The following is a 22,772-nucleotide window of genomic DNA, read 5'->3' as shown; positions in this document are numbered from 1 at the left end:
TGTCTCCAGCATTTACCAACAGCCATAGGTGCCAGGGAAATTGCCTCACACTGTGATATTTTTGTGTCAGGCATCACAGAAATTCAACAATTTCACACAATGCAATGAGCAATAACAATGAATATGTAGCAATAGAGTATTTCTACTTCACTTTTAAGACCCGGTTCACACTAATGCAGCTGCAACTTAATGTGATTTTTTTTTTTTTTTTTTCCTTTTAGTGCGACATTGGTGGTTTTTGTGTGTGTGTGTGGTGTTGTGTGTGTTTTTTTTATTTTTATTTTTGTTTTTCTTCTTGAGGAAGGAGATTGCTCAATTCACTTAGCAGTGGTATTCATAACACTGCCAATGTGAGAGTTTAAACAGAGATGCTGGTTGTTACGGATCGGTCACCTACTAGCGTCCGGTGCCAGGGAAATTGGCTTTGGCAGAGACCTGTGATTGGCAATCGATGTACATTGGGGGACTTTTTTTGTTTCTCTTTTTCTATAAAGGACTTGTCAATAACTGTGTTTTTTATTTTTACTTGACTTTTTTTTTTGTGTGTGTGTGTATGAGTCGAGGGCTGTATCTGCTTGCCCCCTTATTGTTGAAGGGGCCTAGCAGATTCCAATATATTCTCCACCTGCAGAGCCCCACAACCACTGGGCCAGGGTTGTGGGGAAGAGGTTACCACTCTCTATGTTGAGGGAATTTAAATGTCTTGGTATGGTTTGGGGAAGGGAGGGGGGGACTTTTTTTTTTTTTTTTCCTCACGGGGGCCTGGTAAGAATTGTGGTGAACCCTCACACTATTTAGGCTCATCTTGTTTGCATCCTGCTGTCAGCTGGGATTTCCTAGCTAGCTGGAATGATTCACTGGTTTTTAGGAAACCAGCAGGTGCGAACAGCCAATACCAAGCAAAGACAAAAACGCAACAACGTTGCATGTACGTTGGTGGGTTTCCATTGAAATCTATGGGGCCAAAATCGTGTTGCAACTGCACTAAACTAGCACCAGTACCTTTCCAAAAATGCATCATGGTTGCTCTTCATTGATGAATGGGCACCATTGATAATAAAGTCACATCTGAAATCGCACTAGTGTAAACCAGGCCTAAAGCCAAACTCCAGGCAGATATTAAAGGAACTCTGGCCTTCAATAAAAGAAAATATATTTTCCTGTTCTGCCAGTTTCTGATGCCAGTTACTGTCTAGGGCAGTGATGGCGAACCTTTTAGAGACTGAGCCCAAACCACAACCCAAACCCACTTATCGCAATTAAACCTGAATACTGAGGTTTTAGTTTAGAAAAAACAACCCATATATTAACATCGATTGTCTTAAAAGAAAAACACAACAGAGCTTCCACTGACCACCAGCACAAGGGTTCACCGTTGCAGTGACCACCAGCACAAGGGTTCACCGTTGCAGTGACCACCAGCACAAGGGGTCACCGTTGCAGTGACCACCAGCACAAGGGGTCACCGTTGCACTGGCCACCAGCCCAAGCTAAAATCTTGTGTTCACAAAAACGACTGTATTAAAACTCACAGCCAGTCCAATATATATATATATATATATATATATATATATATATATCCTTGGCAGTGCACTGACTGGCCATGTGAAAGCTCGGATGAGTAGTGGCTCGTGATGTCATCGCCTGGCGCCGCTACTCCTTTCCGAGCATGTGCATGGCCCCTATGTGCGCTGTTTCCATGCTTGGCTGCTGGGGCGATTATGGGGCAACTTGGCTCGCATGCCGACAGAGAGGGCCCTGCGTACCTGCTGCGGCACGCATGCCATAGGTTTGCTACCACTGGTCCAGGGGATGATAAAAGGTGTGTTGGATGTGACGATTCTTCTGGCAGCTGTAGTTCTAGAAGAAAACAATGATTATAAGAGCAAACAGTTGAGTATAAACTATCGTCTATTCTTAGATTGTAAGCTCCAAAAAGCAGGGTCCTCCTAACCCTCTTGTATTGATCTGTGTTGTTGCTGTATTGTCTCCCGGTATATTGTAAAGTGCTGAGCAAACTGTTGCCGCTATATAAATCCTGTATAATAATAATAATAACATTGCAGGCAATTGTTTTAAAAGGTACCATCACTTAAACAGTAATGTTATGTATTCTTAAAATGCACTTAGTAATTTTTAACATGCAACTAGTATGAATATCTAAATTCAGCCTCCTGTAATCCCCTGTACAGCAGCACTCAGACTGGGAGAGGGATGGGCAGCATTGACTGACAGATTTTTTTATGTAGCTTTGGATAGAGTGGGAAAGAATTAGAAGCCCTGTCAAATTTGTATTACCTTGACATGGTTATGTTACTAAAAACCTGCTCTATAAATCTTGTTTGTGTTATGTTGTAACCCGAATGAAGGAGAATTTGTGTATGACCCCCAAAACACATTGGCTGCCAACTCTTGTTGGACCCTTTTTATTGTGACAAATAAAAATTTATGTTTGAACTGATCCTTACGGCTTGGCACTCTTATTATTTCACTCTATACAAGCTTTTATTGCTGTCTGTCGCCGCTGGAGAGATTCACCCTCTCTATTTGTCCTAGTGACCATGGTAACGAGTATTGAAGGCAAAAGAACATTAGAAATATTGAGTTGTCAATGCAACAGGAATAGAGGGGAAATCCTTCAACAGGGACACCAATTCCAGTGACAGCTGTCTAAGAGGTGATTTTGCCTCCCTTTGTAGAGGTTTACCCTCACTTCCTGTTGCATTTTCCTGGCATAAAAAAGTAAAGGGAAATACTTGAATGAGATGCATGAAGCAAAATAAACCGAAAGGTTTTATCTCTGTACTACTTTGTATCCAAAACAAAAAGAAAATTTGAGCCATACAGTGTAACAGGAGAAGAGAAATTACTTCATCTGGCAGTAAAATGACCTGGCTGTGTTGTTTAAAGTAGACCTTCACCCATTAAAAGAAAATTTTCTCTCCTGTTTCCCCTTCCTCTACAGTAGGGAAAATAATTATTTGATCCCCTGCAGATTTTGTAAGTTTGCCCACTTACAAAGAAATGAAGGGTCTATAATTTTTATCATAGGTGTGTTTTAAATAATAGAGACCGAATATTAACCAAAAATCCAGAAAAAAACACGATACAAATGTTATGAATTGAGTTGCAGTTCAGTGAGTAAAATAAGTATTTGATCCCCTACCAACCAACCATAATTCTTGCTCCCACAGACTGGTTATGTGCCCATGTGGTATACAGTTTAGTCCTGACAATTTAACCACTTCCAGACCGGACACTTTTACCCCCTTCCTGACCAGGCTAATTTTCAGCTTTCAGTGCTCTCACATTGTGAATGCCAGTTACTCAGGCATACGACACTGTATCCAAATGAAATTTTTATCATTTTTTTCACACAAATAGAGCTTTCATTTGGTGGTATTTAATCACCACTGGGGGTTTTATTTTTTTCTAGAAAAGTGGAAAAAGACTGAAAATTTTGAAAATAAACATTTTTTTCTTCGTTTTTGTTACTAGATTTTGCAAATAAATATACTTTCTTCATTAATTTAGGCCAAAATCCATTGTGCTACCTTTGTTTGGTAGAAATAACCCAAATCAGTTTGTATTATTTAGTCTGTATTAAAGTTATAGAGTCCGCAGACCACGGTATATATATTTGATATATTTGAAAATTTATCAATCCTGATGTACTGGCTACCTATATAGTTTCTCAGGGCCCTAAAATGCCAGGACAATACAAATACCCCCCAAATGACCCCTTTTTGGAAAGTAGACAGTCTGAGGTATTTAATGAAAGGCAAAGAGAGTTTTTTGAAGTTGTAATTTTTTGCAATTTTTTTAAGGGGAAATGATGAAAGTAAATAATTTTAATTTTTTTTTCACAAAGTTGTCATTTTAACAAGTTCTTTCTCTCACATGGCATAGGCATACTTGCAGTTACACCCCAAAACACATTCTGCTACTCTTCCTGAGTATGGTGATACCAAATGTGTGAAACTTTATCACAGCCTAGCCACATAGAAGGGCCCCACATCCAATAAGCACCCTTAGGCGTTCTAGGGGCAAAAATTACACATCTAATTTCTTGACTGTCTATCACAGTTTTGGAGGTCCTGGAGCACCAGGACAAAGGAATTACCCACAAAATGACCCCATTTTGGAAAGAAAACACCCCAAGGTATGTTTTAAGAGTCATGTGGAGTCTTCTGAAGACTGCATTTTTTGCCAAACGTTTTTGGAAAATGTGAAAAGAAGATGAAAATGTATTTTTTTCTATGCAAAGTTGCCAGTCTATGAGATATATCTATTACACAGCATAGGCATACTTAAAATTACACCCCAAAACACATTCTATAACTCTTTCTGAATATGGCGAAACCAAATGTGTGAGACTTTTTCACATTCTGGCCACATAGGAGGGCTCCACATCCAATAAGCACCTTTTGGAGTTCTAGGGGAAAAAATGACACATCTAATTTCTTGACTACCTAATGCCATTTTGGAGGTCCTGGAGCATCAGGACAATGGAATTACCCACAAAATGACCCCATTTTGGAAAGCAAACACCCCAAGGTATATTTTAAGAGTCATGTGGAGTCTTCTGAAGACTGCATTTTTTGCCAAAAGTTTTTGGAAAATGTGAAAAGAAAATTAAAATGTTTTTTTTTTTACGCAAAGTTGTCAATCTATGAGATATTTCTATTTTATAACATAGGCATACTTAAAATTACACCCCAAAACACATTCTATAACTCTTTCTGAATATGGCGAAACCAAATGTGTGAGACTTTTTCACAGTCTGGCCACATAGGGGGGCTCCACATCCAATAAGCACCTTTTGGAGTTCTAGGGGAAAAAATGACACATCTAATTTCTTGACTACCTAATGCCATTTTGGAGGTCCTGGAGCATCAGGACAATGGAATTACCCACAAAATGACCCCATTTTGGAAAGCAAACACCCCAAGGTATATTTTAAGAGTCATGTGGAGTCTTCTGAAGACTGCATTTTTTGCCAAACGTTTTTGGAAAATATGAAAAGAAAATGAAAATGTTTTTTTTTTACGCAAAGTTGTCAATCTATGAGATATTTCTATTATACAACATAGGCATACTTAAAATTACACCCCAAAACACATTCTATAACTCTTCCTGAATATGGCGATACCAAATGTGTGATCAGAGATACCGTGAGCTGGCAGGCAATGTTTTGTGAGTGTGTGTGTAAACTGTGTGCAAAGACTAAAAAGTACTCACAGTTTGCTGTAATGGCTCTCAGGTGATCAGGACTGGTATGGTGGTGATCAGGACCCGTGGGTTTGGCAGCGATCAGGATCCAATGATGTGGCGGCGATCAGAACCCACTAGTTTGGTGGTGATCAGGATCTGCTGGGGTGGTGATCAGGATCTGCTTGGGTGGTGATCAGGACCTGCTGGTATGGCTGTGATCAGGATCTGCTAGTGTGGCGGCGATCAGGACCCGCTAGTATAGCTGTGATTGGGACCTGCAGGTGTGGCGGTGATCAAGACTTGGTGGTATGATGATCAGGACCTGGTAGTGTGGAGGTGATCAAGACCTGCTGGTGTGGAGATCAGGGACACTGGGACGCTATGCAGTGATCAGGGACACAGCTGGGCCGCTGTGTGACGATCAGGGACACTGACGATCAAGGACACTGACGATCAAGGACACTGACGATCAAGGACACTTGTGATCAGGGACGCTTGTGATCAGAGACACTGACGATCAGGAACGCTTTTGATCAGGGACACTGACGATCAGGGACACTTGTGATCAGGGACACTTGTGATCAGGGACACTTGTGATCAGGGACACTGGCGATCAGGGACACTGGCGATCAGGGACACTTGTGGTCAGGGACAGTCAAGGAGACTTGTGATCAGGGACAGACAATCAGGGACACTTGTGGTCAGGGACAGACAGTCAGGGACACTTGTGGTCAGGGACAGTCAGGGACACTTGTGGTCAGGGACAGTCAGGGACACTTGTGATCAGGGACAGACAGTCAGGGACACTTGTGGTCAGGGACAGTCAGGGACACTTGTGATCAGGGACAGACAGTCAGGGACACGTGATCAGGGACACTGTGATCAGGGACACTGTGATCAGGGACAGACAGTCAGGGACACGTGATCAGGGACAATTAGGGACACTTGCGATCAGGCTTGCTCAGGCTATCCGGCTCCTTCTCTCACAGACAGAACTCTGTGTGAGGAGAAGGAGCCGGAAGCCGCACCATGCGGCTTCTGTTTACATTTAGACTGTGTCCTTATTGGACACAGTTGGTCACATGGTACAGGACGATTTCATTGGTCCTGTACCATGTTACCTGATCCCCTGTATCTGAGGGACCCGGCGATCTCTGGGCACGCGCGTGCGCAGTCAAGGGGGCGGAAGCCGCACCATGCGGCTTCTATTTACATTAAGACTGTGTCCTTATTGGACACAGTCGGTCACATGGTACAGGACGGTCCTGTACCACGTCAGGTGATCGCCGGTATCCGAGGGACACGGCGATCACCGGGCTCGCGGGTGCGCGCTCTAGGAGCCGAGCACGAGCCTCGGATGCGGGCGGCCGTTTATAAACGGCCACCCGACCCTGCACTGCCACCGTCCGGCCATTTATATACAACGGCCGGTCGGGAAGTGGTTAAGAATGAGCGCCTAACGACAACTCGTTATGTGTATAAAAGACACCTGTCCATAGAATCTCTTTCTTCCATTCAAACCTCACCATCATGGGCAAAGGATTTCAGGACAAGATTGTAGACCTACACAGGGCTGGAATGGGCTACAAGACCATCAGCAAGAAGCTTGGTGAGAAGGAGAAAACTGTTGGAGCGATTTATTAACAAATGTAAGAAATACAAAATAACCATCAATCGCCCTCGGTCTGGAGCTCCATGCAAGATTTTGCCCTCTGGGGTAAGGATGAGAAAAGTGAGGAATCAGCCCAGAACTACATGGGAGGAGCTTATGAATGATCTCAAGGCAGTTGGGACCACAGTCACGAAACTTACCATTGGCAGCACAATATGCAGCCATGGATTGAAATCCTGCAGCACCCGAAAGGTCCCTCTCCTCAAGAAGGCACATGTACAGGCCCATCTGAAGTTTGCCAATAAACATCTAAATGATTCAGAGAAGGATTGGGAGAAAATGCTGTGGTCAGATGAGACCAAAATTGAGCTCTTTGGCATTAACTCGACTTGCTGTGTTTGGAGGAAGAAAAATGCTAACTATGGCCCTAAGAAGACCATCCCTACAGTCAAGCACGGAGGTGTCAACAATATGCTTTGGGGCTGTTTCTCCGCTAAAGGTACAGGCCGGCTTTGCCACCTTGTAGTGCCAATGGACGTGGCCTTGTATTATAACATCTTGGATGAGAACCTTCTTCCCTCAGCCAGAACACTGAAGATGGGTTGTGGATGGGTCTTCCAGTATAACAATGACCCAAAACATACTGCCAAGGCTACAGAGGAGTGGCTCAAGAAGAAGCACATTCAGGTTATGGAGTGACCTAGCCAGTTTTCAAACCGTAATGCTTGTGTGTGCTTGCCAAAAAGAGTTTCTCCACTAAGTACTAAGTCATGTATGCTTGGGGATCAAATACTTTTTTTTACTCACTGAACTGCAACTCAATTTATAACATTTGTATCGTGTTTTTTCTGGATTTTTGGTTTGATATTCTGTCTCATTTAAAATATACATATGATACAGATTATAGACCCTTCATTTTTTTGTAAATTGGCAAACCTACAAAATCTGCAGGGGATCAAATAGTTATTTTCCCCACTTTACTTGCACAATAACTGAAAGTTGCATTATTTTCTGAATGTTTAGTCCTTTTTTTTTTTTTTTTTTTTTTGTGCTGCAGGCCAACACTATCTGCTAACTCACCTAGGGGGGAATGGGGTAGGGACCCCTCATCAAGGGGAGAATGTGGTGTAGGGAACCTCTCATCTAGGGGAGAATGTGGTGTAGGGACCACTTATCTAGGGGAGAATGTGGTGTAGGGAACCTCTCATCTAGGGGAGAATGTGGTGTAGGGAGCCTCTCCTCTAGGGGAGAATGTGGTGTAGGGAGCCTCTCCTCTAGGGGAGAATGTGGTGTAGGGAGCCTCTCCTCTAGGGGAGAATGTGGTGTAGGGAGCCTCTCATCTAGGGGAGAATGTGGTGTAGGGAGCCTCTCATCTAGGGGAGAATGTGGTACAGGGAACCTCTCCTCTAGGGGAGAATGTGGTACAGGGAACCTCTCCTCTAGGGGAGAATGTGGTACAGGGAACCTCTCCTCTAGGGGAGAATGTGGTACAGGGAACCTCTCCTCTAGGGGAGAATGTGGTACAGGGAACCTCTCATCTAGGGGAGAATGTGGTACAGGGAACCTCTCCTCTAGGGGAGAATGTGGTACAGGGAACCTCTCCTCTAGGGGAGAATGTGGTACAGGGAACCTCTCCTCTAGGGGAGAATGTGGTACAGGGAACCTCTCCTCTAGGGGAGAATGTGGTACAGGGAACCTCTCCTCTAGGGGAGAATGTGGTACAGGGAACCTCTCCTCTAGAAGAGAATGTGGTACAGGGAACCTCTCATCTAGGGGAGAATGTAGGTAGGGACCCCGCTGCCTATTGGATGTCCACATCACACATCCCAGTAAGCCAGTGTTTTATTGAGGGGTACATGAGCAGACTTGATGCTGGTCTGCCAGGTATTTGGGAACTGTCAGAGCCCTGCAGTATATATGTGCATGCATGCTGAACACATACACAGGTACCTACAAGGTCTCAGATACCAAAAACCAGCTGTGTGCACATGCATGCAATAAATTTCCCTGCCACTGTGCAAACATGGTGCGGGTCTCTGCCAGGTTTCAAATATCTAGCAGAGACCTGTGTCACATCTGCACACATGAAATATTTAAAGTGATTTTAAATTATATTTTTTTCCCTAAAAATAACAAACCGGTTTATACTTCCCTGCTCCATACAATAAATTTGCACAGTGTGGCCCTGAACACCCTCTTCTCGTGTTCAGGGCCACAATGGGGGTGAGGGGGGATTCTGATGCCTAAACTTTTTTTTTTTTTTTTTTTTTAAAGTATGTTTAGGCTTTCTAATCACTTGAAAGATGATGGAGTGGAAGAGGAATTCTGAAAGGAGAATTTCAGCAGACTGAAGTTCTTAACGAACTGAATCAGAAACCATTCAGGCCACTAGGCTGGCTGTAAATCCCAGGACTTGATGTACAGTAATAGAACTCCTTTGGCAGTTAAGACTGATTCTTATATGTATCTTAACTGTGTATTTCGTGTGCCTGGAGCACCACTTTAAAGTGAGACTCCAGACAAAACATTTTTCCTAGTGGAAAAGTAAGAACCTCTGCCAGGGTATCATCATCTGTGTTGTGTTTGAGATATTTTCCATTACTTCCGGTGACAGATTTACCAGCTCACAGCAATGCTCTGGGTGGGGTCTTTCATTTTCTGCTGTATCTAGTGCAGTAACTTGTCTGAGAGGAGAAATTGTACTGTATATTCTGTATTATAATTTTTTTTTTTTTTTTTAGATCAAGCTTCAAAAGTAAGAGAGATTTAAAAACCCCATATTAAACAGGGTCCTCTTTATTTTACAGCAATCCCGGAGTAAGTGTTCCATGGAAAGAAAAGGGTTGGGCGTAGTACAGTCCTGAAAATATGGTAAAGTAACTTCACTTCTGCAATTGATCTACTGTAAATGTTATATATTTGTATTTTCATTGTAGGATAATCATCTCTGTTGGAACAAATGCAGCATAAACACAGCTATAATCTCACCAACATAACACCTTCTTTTTCATCCTTCCCTTTTATAGGTTTTCCCATGTTGCACCTGTAAGAATGCTTTTGAAAATCCTATCTGTGAAAATGCTTTTTCCATCATCTCACTTTTTGAACACGTTCCAGATAGCTAATCATAGCAACATTCTTTCTCTTTTTGTATTTTGTAAACCCTGTGGCCCCTCTTTCCCTTCTGTAGTTCTGCATGCCTCATCCTTGTTACAGTGTTTGCATTAATACATTGGACTAGGACACAGTACATTGGCTTGCCATCAAAACTGAAATCTCACAATGAGATATGATGGCCTGTGACACCCCATACTGGAAAGAGTTGGAGGATCTCCACAAATGGGCAGAATGCTATAGTAGAATATACTATAACAATAATTGGGGACAGAGATCCATGAAAGAGTTATGCAAAATAGGTTTAGAGCATGGATCTCCAAACTTTCTAAACAAAGGACCAGAACTACTGATGGGCAGAACACCCCCTTGTTCGGTCAAACATGCGAACCTACCGAAAGTTCAACTGCAAACTTCGAACTTTGACAATTCACTAAGCGGTATCTTACCGCATCTGAGTATGTGGTAAGATACCGCACAGCTACCAAAATTCTTCATTAGTTATAGTAAATCATGCGGTATTTTAGTGGTGAAGACATTCTTCATTTTTTCAGCTGTCAGCAGGGTTCTCTGCTGATAGCTGGATGAAAAAAGAATTGCCCGGCAATTATTAAATAAATAAAAAAATTTGTGGGGGGGATCTTGAGGGAAACCCCCACGCCAAAATAAAAAAAGAAATGGCATGGGGCCCCCCCCTCCAAATCCATACCAGACCCTTATCCGAGCATGCAGCCTGGCAGGTCAGGAAACGGGGGGAGACGAGTGCAGTGCATTGTGGGGCACAGCGGACGAACAGCCCACCGAACGCCCTTACCGCTCATGTGTTCGAACACTTGAACGGCCCATGTTTGAGTCGAACTTATGTTCGACTCAAACATGAAGCCCAACCCTACTTCAGACTATGGGTGGGGGGCAGACTGTGGCCATTAGCAGCAGAAAATGCCCCAAAATCATTAAGTGTAAACCATGCCTCAGGCTGGTTGGTCATTGAGAGTGAAAAGAAAAATACATAGTACCTGTGCTCAGTCGGCGGAGGAACAGTGCCCCATAATTTTGGTGTTAGGAAAAGAAGTGGTGCCCTGTTGTTGGTTTCAGTGGAAGGAATGATGCCTAATCATCGGTGTCCGTGGATAGAATATTGCCCCATCATTGGTATCAATGGAAGGAATTATGTCCCACTATTGGTGTAACTAGAAGGAATGATGCTTCATTGCCCCAGTACCCCGTATCAGTGGTAGTAATAGTGCACTAAAAGCCAGAAAAAGGCAAAGAGCCACAGTTTGGGGACAACTGGTTTAGAGCTATGCACAGACATACAAATTTAGAAATTAAACTTCCTCAAGACAAGACCGTGTTGCAAATATTTAATTACTTTTTACCCCACTCACAAAATCCTGATGGCTTTTGGTATCTTTATTACCTTGATGGCCCTGAATCTGTAAAAATGCAGCTCCCTGGTTGCAACCCCAACTAATGTAGCTTTCAAAGAACAAGTATGAACAGCATATGATCATAGAACAAGAAGCTGTAGTCTGGTCTTAGTGCACTATGAAAATCCTGCTGCACCTGGCTGCAGTGAAGTGTATTCCCTTTACTTGTTGCTGGAGTTCCCCTTTTAAAGGTGGAACTTTCTTCCTTTTGCTTTTTGACATCTCTTGTATGTGTTTACCTTAATGACCTGGAATGAGATATGTCATCTGACCCGAGAGCTTCTTCACACAATTACATCTGCAGCGTCTGGAGGAAAATCTTTTTTTAGATTGATTATAAATAGAGCGATGTAAAGCTTTGGAACATATGTTCCAATCCAATGAATAGTCAGGAGGAGTGCAACAATGGACCCTCTGTGTTAGGCAGAAACGGATGTTTGAGGAAGAGAGGCTTCTGTTTCATTCTGTGTATGTGGACACTTTTTAGAAAATTCAATTGTGTGATGTTTAACCCTTAGGGTGCTGCTCTTTCCTCTTCCTGCTTGATTTACATCTTCATCTGAGCCATCTCATAAATTTAGCAGATTTTCTGCAGATTATGTTTATACGCCTCCGAAGGCTGGATGATGCGCATTTGCCTGAGGTGGGAGAATCGTAAACTGCTTTACTTTGCGCACAGCACTGACTGCGTAACTAATGACGCTGCTAATTGCTGTGTAAACAGCAGGCACCACTAACAGGCAGATTCAAGGCAAAAATACTACACCTGGTAACAATAAAATAATAAAAATGCTTGAGTATTCCCTCAAATGTCAGGAAATAGGTTTCCACATCTACCCAATTTTATTTCTGTTTAAAATCTATATTTCTATATAGTTCTGAACAGTTTTTTTTAAAATGGGGTTGTTATTTGTTGTTGTGTGTTTTTTGTTTTGTTTTTCTTGCTGTGTGTCTCATTGGGGATTTCCCTTCATTTCCTGTATTGGAGACACAACAGGAAGTTACATAGGTTAAACAGACACAAGTCCAACAAGTGAAAGGAAATCTCTCCAAAGGTGAGTTAAACCCACTCTTGATTGTCACTGAAACAGGTGTCCCAAATGAAAGGTTTCTCTATTCACCTCTTGTTCCAGTGTCAACCTTACAGCTTTGGTTTTCCAGTCACTTCTGTCATGATGGAAAGGGCAAATCTGCCAAGTGGGACCACAGGCTGCAATAAAAACTTTCCTTACTCCACCCAAAACTATAAAATGGATTTAGATGCACTAAAGGGTTACTGCAGGTCAGCTGAAATGAGGCTTATAGTGGGAGTGGTTCTTCTGTGATCTGATGGTTTTAAGGAGACACTTATATGGCTGCCATGAAGGCATTAACATTGTGGCAATGTCTTAAGCAGTCCAGAGAGATCACTTCAGTATGGCCCCTTTTGCAGATATAGCTATGTAGAACAGTGCAAACAAGTCCATAAATAAAATCCAGAAATGCACCTTGTTCTGCACATGCTCAGTTGCTCTCTATTCTCGGCACTGCACCTAAAGTCAGAGCCACTAGAAGCCAATCAACTGATAGCTGACAAGGTTTATTGTTGCTTAACCACTTCCCTTCCGGCACATGTACATAAACGGCTGGACGGGAGCAGTGCAGGAGCGGGTTTCTGTTGTATAAACGGCCTCCACATTCACTGACTGTGCGCGCTCCCTGGGAGCACGCAGCACCACGATCCGGTGCCCGCTGTGTCCTCCGGACACATCTGAACACCGATTGCTGTTCGAGACCTCTGTGTGAGATCCCGATTCATGTGATCACTGATTGGCCAATCAATGATCACAGGAACAGTAGTAAAAAAAAGTCACTTCCTGACATCTTTGCTTAGTACGTGTGAAATCTGTGAATGATCAGAGGTCAACATGGTAAAAGACTATTCATACTATTGTACCATGTGACAAGTTGTGACCAATCACAGCTCACACAGTAGTTCTCAATGGTTGCAAAAATGCAGCCAGAGAGAAGGAGAAATGATTGCTTTTACACCCTTTATGGGTGTGAAAGCAATCAGTGTTAAAAAAAGAAAAAAAAATCTTCATCATCCCCCACAAGTAGTACAGTGTCACTAAGGTGACTGTATGTAAAAAAAAAACCCATAAAAAAATCTAAAAATGAAAAACATTTTTTGAAAAATTATAATTTTTGGTTATAAACTAATTTTGGATTTTTTTTTTTTTTTTTTTTTTTTTTTTTTTACTAAAAAGATAGATTAATACATTTTGGCCAAGATTTATGAAGAAAGATTATTTTTTTTTTTTAAATGTTTGGACTTTTTCATTTATATAGCAAAAAAATAAAAATCCCAGTGGTGAATAAATACCAAAAAAATAAAGTTTTATCTGTCTCAAAAAAATGCAAAAAAATGTGTGATAGCACTGGAAGCTGAAAATTGGCCTGGACAGGAAGGGGGTGAAAGTGTTCAGACTTGAATTGGTTAAGGGGGAAGAAAGCAATAGAAATGACAGTGCTGAGGAAGGACAGATTAAAGTGGAGCTCCAGTCCCTGGCGAAAAAAAAGTCAGCAGCTACAAAAACTGTAGCTGCTGACTTTTAAAAAGAAAAATACAAACACTCGCCTGTCCCACGGTCCAGCATTGTCCTCACCGCAGCCGTGTTCACCGGCCATCCTGTGTCTCCGGAGCCAGTATGTTAAATGTGGGCACCCGGGTGTGACGGCTTGCGGCTCGACAGCCGGGCGCCCACTGTATACGCATGTGCTGCGAATGGTCCTGCAGTCTTCTGGGACCTGTCACTTGTCCCAGAAGACTGCGGAGAGGATAACTGTAGAAAGTCGGTTACCCGCTACACCCCCCCCCCCCGTCCTGGTCCTCAAAGGTGCCTGTCCTTAACGGGAGCAGGAGACGAGTCCTTAAAGCGGAACTTCCCCTTTTGGGTGGAGCTCTGCTGTAAGGAGGGAGTACAGAAAAGCAGGGGAGATGACAGGGAAAACTCTGCTTCCAGAGAGACACAAAAACCTTACAAGGATAGTGTCTTATTTTCTCTCCCTGATTCTTTACCTTCTCCCCCCACCCATGGCAGCCTGTGAAGTTCAGTACTGCATAACTTCTATCAGCCCTATCTGAACCAAGACACACAGCCCTGACCAAAAGTTTTGAGAGTGACACACATTAATTTTCACAAAGTCTGCTGCTTCAGTCTTTTTAGATCTTTTTGTCAGATGTTTCTATGGTATACTGAAGTATAATTACAAGCATTTCATAAGTGTCAAAGGCTGTTATTGACAATTACAGTAATTACATTACCTTTTTCTAGACCTCTGCAATTCGCCCTGGCATGCTGTCAATCAACTTCTGGGTCACATCCTGACTGATGGCAGCCCATTCTTGCATAATCAATGCTTGGAGTTTGTCAGAACTTGCGGGGTTTTTAGTGTTCACCCGCCTCTTGAGGATTGACCACAAGTTCTCAATGGGATAAAGGTCTAAGGAATTTCCTGGCCATGGACCCAAAATGTCGATTGTTTTGTTCCCCAAGCCACTTGGTTATCACTTGGCAAGGTGCTCCATCCTGCTGGAAAAGGCATTGTTCATCACCAAACTGTTCTTGGATGGTTGGGAGAAGTTGCTCTCAGAGGATGTTTTTGTACCATTCTTTATTCATGGCTGTGTTCTTAGGAAAAACTGTGAGTGAGCCTGCTCCCTTGGCTGAGAATCAACCCCACACATGAATGGTCTCAGGATGCTTTACTGTTGGCATGACACAGGACTGATGGTAGCGCTCACCTTTTCTTCACTGGACAAGGTTTTTTCCTGATGCCCCAATCAAATGGAAAGGGGATTCATCAGAGAAAATGACTTTACCCCAGTCCTTAGCAGTCCAATCCCTGTACCTTTTGCAGAATATCAGTCTGTCCCTGATGCTTTGTTTTTCCTGGAGAGAAGTGGCTTCTTTGCATCTCTTCTTGACACCAGGCCATCCTCCAAAAATCTTCACCTCACAGTGCGTGCAGAAGCACTCACACCTGCCTGAGCAAGCTCTGCACTGGTGGTGCCCCGATTCTGCAGCTGAATCAACTTTGAGACAGTCCTGGTGCTTGCTGGACTTTCTTGAGCTCCCTGAAGCCTTTTTTACAACATTTAAACCTCTCCTTGAAGTTCTTTATGATCTGATAAATGGTTGATTTAGGTGCAATCTTAGTAGCAGCAATATCCTTGACTGTGAATCCCCTTTTGTGCAAAGCAATGACGATGGCACGTGTTTACCTGCACGTAAATTAAAATTTGTGTCATTCTCAAATCTTTTGGCCAAGGCTGTACAAGCAAGGCTGGAAATGTACATATTTTAAAGTGCTTCTAAAGGCGCTCTTTTCTTGTAACTTAAAATAATAAACACATTATACTTACTGGGTCTGTGCTATAGTTTTGCAAAGAGTAGCCCCGATCATCCTCCTCTTGGGTCCCCCGCCGGTGCTTGTAGCCCCTCCTCTTTGCCGAGTGACCCCAGAGCAAGATGCTTGCTCTGGGGGTACTTGTGCGTGCTCACTCCCGAGCCACCTCTGTGTGTCTATAAGGCACCCAGAGTGTGGCTCAGTCCCACCCTCTGCTCCCTCCTCACTGGCTGTGATTGATGGCAGCGGGAACCAATGGTTCCAACTGCTGTCTGTGCCAATGGGGAGAGAGAGACCTGGGGGAGCTGCTGCTCTCATGCACATTGCTGGATCGAGATCGGTAAGTGTTAGAGGGGGCTGCGAGGGGAGCTGCACATTCAAGGTTTTTTACCTTCATGCAAAGAATGCATGAAAGAAATAACCTTTTATCCGTTACTACCACTTTAATTGAAGAAAATTGCATATAGTTTTTGAGACCAAGAAGTGGAAGAAAGTTTTCAATAAGTGACTGCTCTGGGCTTCAACAAAATGGTAGCCTCCAGCAAGAGGAAACAGATGCAATGCAGGAAATTTATAGCACACCCTAATTTTGGTAGCATAAATATTACCATGGAATGTATGTTCTGTATTGTTAAAGAATATTAATTGTTATCAAACTTATGAGTAAAGTTCCACTTTAAGGCAGAGTTATTTAAAATGTCACCCTGTACTGTGCACTCAGTACTAAATGATGAAACCATGCAATTTTCTAATATTTTACAAATCCAGAATTGGTGTTCTCAATATAAAAGGGTTATTCATTAAATACAAATATGACTAGTCCTCTTTACAGATGCTACTACCCTCATGCTGGAGTGGATTTGGCGGTGTTGTCCTCAGTATTTTGTTGTACGTTGTGTATATCACACGTCTGTGTTCACGGGCTTCTGGGACTTGAGATGTTTCTGCAGGTTTAAACAACAGGACATTTACGTATGCAAATTTGCTCCATCTGGCAGGATTATAATTGACAGTGATTGGTTGCCGCAGCGCGGTGTCCATGAATATGCAGATGTCTCCTGTTTACTGAGTGCCAGTTTATTCCTGACAATAAGTGAAACAACTTTAGGGCTCCTAAGATTGCATGGTCCATACGATGAGGGGTGTGAGTAAATATGTGACGAGTGGGAAAAGATGTTCAGTCAAAATTTTGATTATAATGAGCATTGGGTGGGAGCAGGGCTGGATGGGAGTCCTACTGGTTTTCTCTGACTTCCATGGTGAAATCTCTGGCCAATTTATTACAAGGTCAGTAAGAGGGACTCTACCTCTTTAGATGTTTCATAGACATTAGTCAGGCCTTCTCTCTCTACCGCTATAGATGTTTCATAGACATTGGTCAGGACCTATCTCCCTACTGCTGTAGATGTTTCATGGACATTTAGTCAGGACTACTCTCTACCGCTATAGATGTTTCATAGACATTGGTCAGGACCTCTCTCTCTACCGCTATAGATGTTTCATAGACATTGGTCAGGACCTCTCTCTCTACTGCTATAGATGTTTCATAGACATTGGTCAGGACCTCTCTCTCTTCCGCTATAGATGTTTCATAGACATTGGTCAGGACCTCTCTCTCTACTGCTATAGATGTTTCATAGACATTGGTCAGGACCTCTCTCTCTACCGCTATAGATGTTTCATAGACATTGGTCAGGACCTCTCTCTACTGCTATAGATGTTTCATAGACATTAGTCAGGACCTCTCTCTCTCTACCGCTATAGATGTTTCATAGACATTGGTCAGGACCACTCTGAGATGTGGGAAATTATCAGGTGAGTCAAGTCTTCAGAGGCCACCCATGACTAAAACCTGAAACTTTTATCCAGAATCAGCTTTTTATTTGAAATGAAACTTTTCCTCCTTCCTGTTTGGTGAACGTGGCAAGGTAGTGTAGTAAAGTAATGTTCAATAATCTGGTTATGTTCCCTCATGCTATATCTTGGAAGTTTACTTTATAGTGGATTATAGAGTTGGAATAGTGGCAATCACTTGGTGTTCCATCTTTCTGCATCTGCCAACCATTCAAAATCCCCCCCCCCCCCATCTGAACCGACCCCATTGGATACAATGAAAATGTCAAGGTCTTGCGCAAGCATGCCAGAAGAGTATGTGTGATCCTACCTCTCAATAGACTACCTTGTTTGTTCCAACCCCTCTGTCCTACTTTCTTCCACAACTACCCCTCCTTTATATAACTATCAGTGCAATCTCAAACATTTTTATGTATCTATGTTTTGGTATCCACCCTGTAAATGTGTGGCTTATTATCAAGTAGTGCTTCCCATAGTGATTAGAACCTTTTTTTTTTTTTTCTTTTTTTTTTTTGTTTAATAGAGAAATTATATTTGGTTGTTGTGGGCGGTGCAACTTGTTTCTTGTGCTTAAACATGGACAGTTGAAGCTTATCTAAAACCAGAATCAATATTTTCTTTTTTTCTTTCTATTTTCCCTTATTTTGACCTGGTAATCTTGTCCGTAACCATTGTTTATGTCCACAATCATTTCTCAATTGTATCTGTGGGGGCAGCTAGACTGGACTGTCTATCTGTCTGTCTTTTTATTTCCATTATATGGTAGTCTGATGGGCCTAGTAGTTCACACTAAAAGAAAAACACAAAACTATTTCTTTATTGAGTTTGTTTACACTGACTTGTAGTTCCCTCTGAGAGTGAGCCATGGTGGATTGCTCTTCAGAGCTCTTGACAGCTGATGGGGAGGCTTTGGCCTTGTTCACATCTGGTGATTTGGGTTTGCGAGCGGAATTATTGCAATTCTGCCCGATTCCAAATTGTGTTGCAATCTTGACAACATCCATCACGCTTGTTTGTGCGCCATTCATTTTTAATGCCACCTCCAATGCGGTGCTGTTTGTGCGCCATTCATTTTGCAGCAATCCGCATTGCACAAAGCTTGTTACCCAAAAAGGAGCAGAAGCGTCTTTTAGGTTACAAGCCTCGCCTGATGCAGTTTACATCACCACACAGCAACCAAAAGCATTGTGTGTAGTTGTGGGGCATGTGCAGCGTCACCTCATTCAGGTGAATGGGTTGTGTTTGGTGGTGCGGTACTGACCGCTAAGTGGGATGGGGGGATAATCTTTGCCGTGCTGCAGCTTAAAGGGGAGCTGTTGGAGGGGGTGTATTTTATCACCCCCCAACAAGAAGTGTAAATGAGGCCTCAAGTTTACAGAAAGTGACAAAGAACTTGGCATTTCTGGCAGAATCAACAGGTATCTTCTGTACTTGTTGATCATGTTCTTTGCCTGAAAAGTGAAAATGAATGCAGCCACAACAGCTAAGGATTGGTCATATGTAATATATATTTTTGTTGGGTTTAGATATACTTTAAAGAAGAAATTGCTTGACCATCCTGTGTATATGTGTGTGTACTATATATATATATATATATATATATATATATATATATCTGTGTATATATCTATATCTGTATTAATATTTTGTACTTGCTGGGATCTGCCCTGTCCTGAATTTGCAAGTCAGGTCAATAGGCAAACCCTGAGGAGCTGTGTAAACTAGGGCACCCTCAGCATCTCTCCTGCAAGGACTCCTTCCACTGATGCTAGACTTGCTATACAAACAGCATTACCTAGTACCTGAAGGAGAAAAAGCACATACCCCATTAGAGAGTGTGTTTGGGGGGGGGGGGGTGAAAATGAAGCAGAATGAGAGAAGCTACACTGGGGCAGTTGTTTGCTAAAACTGGAAAGTGCAAAATCTGGTGCAGCTCTGCATAGAAACCAATCCCCTTCCAGGTTTTATTGTCAAAGCTTAATTGAACAAGCTGAAGTTAGAATCTGATTGGCTACCATGCACAGCTGTGCCAGATTCTGAGAGTTACATCTGTACCAGCTTTTTTAGTTAATCTCCCTCTGGATGTCTGGATGCCTCTGCATTTCAGTGACTGACTGTGGACACAACAGTAATGTAATCTAGAAGTTATATTGGATATTTTTTAACTTGCTATTGGCGCTTTAACCATGGTCTTAACCAGTTTTGAATGAACAAATGATTGAAATTGGTGTGGAAGTCTGTCGATAATGCCTTTCGACTGGGGCCACAGTGCTTTCAATCTGTTTCCACTGTAGTTATCATAATCTAGTCACTTAAAGCCAGTAAAAAAAAGTGTATAGCTGGTGCAGTCAGAAAGCGTCAAGATTGTTAAAGTGGTTGTAAACATCACACATGAAATGTCCCTCCTATAGTGTGTGCTTGTTTCAATCAAGAGCACGAAGTGTCCTTTCTGTCTGCTGCCTTGTTGCTCTGTTATCAGCATGAATCACTTCTGACAAGTTTTCCTGACACCAAGAGAAAAAAGGTGACAGGGGAGGGACCTCCAGCACACAGCTTATGACTGACCGCCTCAGCTCTGTTCTTGTAAGCTGTGTGAAGGGGGTGTCTTTTTTTTTTTTTTTTTTTTTTTCCCTCCAATCAGCTCTCAGAACTCTCCTCACTGAGCTCTGCAGTATGTAATTTCAGCTCCCTGCCCCGTTTTCTGAAATCTCAGACAAGCTTTATAAATTTTTTGATTGAATGTAGAGAAGAGGGCTGCAGATAAACAGATACAACTTATGTAGCAGGATTTGTTTCATCTGTGTAGTCACTTCACTGGATATATGTAAGGGTCACTGGATATATGTAAGGGTTTACTGCCAAGTCTGTAGCCAGCACTTCAGTTTCCCAACTGACACAGTTGTCATTCCTGAGTTATCAAGGAGACTTTAAAAATTTAAATATTGATTTCTTGAGGTTTTTTTTTTCTTAACATGGCAATTTCTGTTTAAAAAGTAATGGTACTGATGTGACTTACAGCTCCTAACTTTCCGAAAAGACGGAGTTATCCTTTAAGTCCTCCAGCTAGTTTTGTCTATGGAATGTAGGCTCTGGCCAGAGGACTGCAGTGAGTTAAACAGAGAAAGCGAGCTGACAGAAGCCTCAGCCAAAACTGGCAAATCCAGGTCAGCACTTTGGTTTCATGAGATGTGGGGGAGGACAGCGTGAAAGCGAATACACAAGCTTCTCAGAAAGTAGCAAAATGACTCTGCTATCCTACATTCTTCTCCTCCGTGTACAGAGGACGCAATGGCGGTGTTCTGGGGATCATTATCTTCTTTTCTTAAATAAGGATTGTTCGACATTTGTTGTTGCTGCTGCCGCATTGCCAAATTGTTGGTTAACATAACCATAGCGCAGCTAAAAAACAACTCCAAAATATTCCAGGCTGATTGATCTGAACAGGGTTTACTTTTAGAACTTTGGCTTTATCAAAAGGTGAAGAAGTGGGGGGAAGATCATTTTCAGTCAACTCATGGAAGAATACTTCTCTAGGTGTCACATTCAAGCCTCCTCCAGTCTAAAATGGCAGTTAGTATAGTAAGACAGACACACGGTTCTGTAAGGGCAAAACGTCTGGTCTGTGGTGCTGGAATGGGAACACCTAAATCAGCGTTTTTCAACCACTGTGCCGCGGCACACTAGTGTGCCATGAGATATTGTCTGGTGTGCCGTGGGAAAAATTGCCTCGGCTCACAAATAGACGGGCAAACTACGGCCCGCGGGCCGTATACGGCCCGGCGGACCTTTTAATCCGGCCCACGGAGCGTGATACTGTCAGGATGATCTGTCCCCCTCGACGTATCTGCGCATGTGCCGGAGATTGCCGATCGGCTGCTAATGCCTGAAACTGGCACATGCGCAGATACGTCGAGGGGGACAGATCCTCATAGGAGACCTACACCGGAACGGCGAGAGGAACGCGCGGCGCAAAGGTAAGTGAATTGACACAGGGGGGGCTTGGGGACTTAATATGGGGGATGAATTAATATGGGGAATGAATTACTATAGGGGGGATGAATTACTATATGGGGGATGCATTACTATGGGGGATGAATTACTATGGGGGATGTATTACTATGGGGGATGAATTACTATATGGGGGATGAATTACTATATGGGGGGTGAATTACTATATGGGGGGTGAATTACTATGGGGGATGAATTACTATATGGGGGGTGAATTACTATGGGGGATGAATTGCTATAGGGGGGATGAATTACTATGGGGGATGAATTGCTATAGGGGGGATGAATTACTATATGGGGGATGAATTACTATATGGGGGGTGAATTACTATGGGGGATGAATTACTATATGGGGGATGAATTACTATATGGGGGATGTATTACTATGGGGGATGAATTACTATATGGGGGATGAATTACTATATGGGGGGATTAATTACTATGGGGGATGAATTACTATATGGGGGAGATGAATTACTATGGGGGATGAATTACTATGGGGGATGAATTACTATATGGGGGATGAATTACTATGGGGGATGAATTACTATGGGGGATGAATTACTATATGGGGGATGAATTACTATATGGGGGATGAATTACTATATGGGGGCTGAATTACTATATGGGGGATGAATTACTATGGGGGATGAATTACTATGGGGGATGAATTACTATGGTGGATGAATTACTATATGGGGGATTAATTACTATGCTTACTATGGGGGAATATTACTATACTTACTATGGATGACACATACACATCATTCATCTACTCTTGGTCCGGCCCCCGGGTCCAATTATAAAATACTTTATTATTTCATAATAAAGTAATTATAAAATAATTTCTTTGTGTTTGATTCCTATTCAAGAGAATTACTTTATATATAGTCAATATAGGCACAGAGGTAAATTTTTTTAACATTTTCTAATGGTGGTGTGCCTCGTGATTTTTTTCATGAAAAAAGTGTGCCTTTGCACAAAAAAGGTTGAAAAACACTGACCTAAATGCACATTTCTATATGGGTTACATCTCATTGCAGTTTACCAATGACTTTCAAGTTCTCTAGTATCTTTATGTGTAACTGTTTGTATCTCGTTATTAAATTCTAGCCATTCCTAGATCTAATGGTTAACTCTACTTTCGT

At 42.5% G+C, this 22,772-nt stretch overlaps 1 long non-coding RNA gene across 1 annotated transcript in view; it reads left to right on the top strand.

Moving 5' to 3' along the window:
* The window catches only part of LOC149462318 (uncharacterized), a 58,293-nt gene that overhangs the window by 26,580 nt on the left and 8,941 nt on the right, over nucleotides 1-22,772 (top strand). The window contains exon 2 of the long non-coding RNA XR_016312673.1: nucleotides 9,634-9,697. This is a non-coding gene — a long non-coding RNA (uncharacterized LOC149462318). The remainder of the gene's footprint in view (nucleotides 1-9,633; nucleotides 9,698-22,772) is intronic.

Source organism: Staurois parvus, unplaced genomic scaffold (genome assembly GCF_062004578.1).
Source record: "Staurois parvus isolate SC_StPar_1 unplaced genomic scaffold, SC_StPar_1.0 ptg000176l, whole genome shotgun sequence".
Classification (NCBI taxonomy): Eukaryota; Metazoa; Chordata; class Amphibia; order Anura; family Ranidae; genus Staurois; species Staurois parvus.
The sequence above is the reverse complement of the archived record's forward strand: the minus strand, read 5'-3'. Positions and strand labels throughout refer to the sequence as shown.